The 1,788-nt window shown below is 42.4% G+C and overlaps 1 long non-coding RNA gene across 1 annotated transcript in view; it reads right to left on the reverse strand.

Annotated features, from left to right (window-relative positions):
* Nucleotides 1–1,263, reverse strand: part of LOC116699317 (uncharacterized) — a 5,035-nt gene extending 3,772 nt beyond the window's left edge. Inside the window, exon 1 of the long non-coding RNA XR_004334409.1 lies at nucleotides 1,254–1,263. This is a non-coding gene — a long non-coding RNA (uncharacterized LOC116699317). The remainder of the gene's footprint in view (nucleotides 1–1,253) is intronic.
* Between the last annotated feature and the right edge of the window lie 525 nt (nucleotides 1,264–1,788).

Genomic DNA, 1,788 nt, shown 5'->3' on the forward strand with positions numbered 1-1,788 from the left:
ATATGTCAACTTTTACTCAATACCATTTTAAAACCATTTCAATTTTATTTCTCTAAATGCTATAAAATTGAATAAGATGCCCCAAAATGAATGAAAGTAAAGATTTGTACTTGCCAAAGAGCGTTGTGTGGAATTAAGAATGTTATTATATAAATGCTGTGAGGGTGACACAGAGGCAAGCAGTCATGTACAACAGAGGTGTGCGGTGTTCACAGGCACTGGCTTAGTAACCTAAGTGAGGTGTGACACGGTGAAGGAGACACACGCGCTGCTCTCCACAGGGAGGGAACCAAGCCAAATCTGAGGGAGACGTGTGGAGGGGGGCAGGGAGAAAGGTTACAAACTATGGAATTTTCGCGGGCATAGGCTCAGATGCCAAAGGACGCCGAAGGACAGGGAAAACTAAGACGAGGGAGAGATGAGGCAGAGATACAGGGAGTCAGGAGTACGCCTGCGTGACACAGGGCCCAACACGAGGGGGGGGCGTCTCCGAGGTTAGAGAAAGGACAGTAAACCGAAAGGGGGGTACTGCGGGGTACAAGGCCCTAGCGCGAGGCGGAGACAGAAGATAATTCAAAAGCGGAAGCTTCTAAACATTGTGAAAAAAATCACTAACTTGTAAAAGGTTTTAATTTTAATTATACCACGAAAAACCAAAGTTGCATGGTCGACGGGAAGACAACCAAAGTTCTAGTTTTTTTCACCTTGTCCTTTTTTTCTCCTCATACGCACATTAATTTGTTCCCCAGATTGTACAGAGGAGAAAGACGTACGATCAGACAGAGTGGCTTGAACCACATGGGTTGGTACAGAGTTGGAGAGGTTAATTTTGCACAATGCATCTTGAAAAGACGGACAATGTTTTCGACATTTTTAGAGCATCTCAAAAACCACCTCCAGAGAGTTGTATTGGAAAGTTCCACTGAGGTTTCTACTGTCAAGGTGAATATTTTCAAATGGAAGCAAATTTAAAAAAGAACTATAACGAGACTCTAACCCTTGTGTTACTCATGTGGGAATAGAGGAGAAAACAAGGACACATGTGAAAAAAGAGGCCGAAGATGGAAAGACTTTGTTTTTTCATTGTTACAAAATAACAATCCAGACTTTGCGTAACATCTTGGTCTCAGTGGGCTTACGTTTAGTAGCCAAGTCTTCAATGCTGAGGCAGCTGAGTCTCCAGAGACATATCTGCTACAAGGCACTTATAGGACAATGCTAAGCGGCTGAATTAATTCATAATTTTCTTGAACTAAATATAAGAAATATAGTAGTAACCCTGTAACATTTATAGTGACCCAAGAGAACACTTCCACGTGGTTGAGATTGTGTGGTCTACTGTTTTCCTTCCCAGAGCCCATCTTGAGCACTCCTCCTGTGTTTGTGACGAAGGGCAGAGGACTTGGTTTTCTGAATGTTCGACATACTTAATTTTAACTGTATACAGATTTAGTTTTTCTGGAGAATTCAAAAAATGTAATTTAGTACATTTGAATGCTGCTGCAAAAACCAAACCACATCTTTAGTCGGATTAGCTCTGGAAGAGATTGAGGTCCTTGACATGACTCTGTGAACTGAGATCTACAGAGGCAGACAGTGGTTTATGCTGCAGTACTGTCTGTCAGATGAATACAAACAAATAACTGTACTACAAGATCACAGTCCATAGGGTGTAGTTTATTGCACACCTGTGACACTGATGAGAGGTCTGCTGCCATTGTTTCTAAAACCGTCTCCACCTGCGCTCTCCCACCCTCAGATCCAGTGTCAATCCAGGTATTCGTTCAG

This window comes from Etheostoma spectabile, chromosome 12 (assembly GCF_008692095.1).
Source record: "Etheostoma spectabile isolate EspeVRDwgs_2016 chromosome 12, UIUC_Espe_1.0, whole genome shotgun sequence".
Classification (NCBI taxonomy): domain Eukaryota; kingdom Metazoa; phylum Chordata; class Actinopteri; order Perciformes; family Percidae; genus Etheostoma; species Etheostoma spectabile.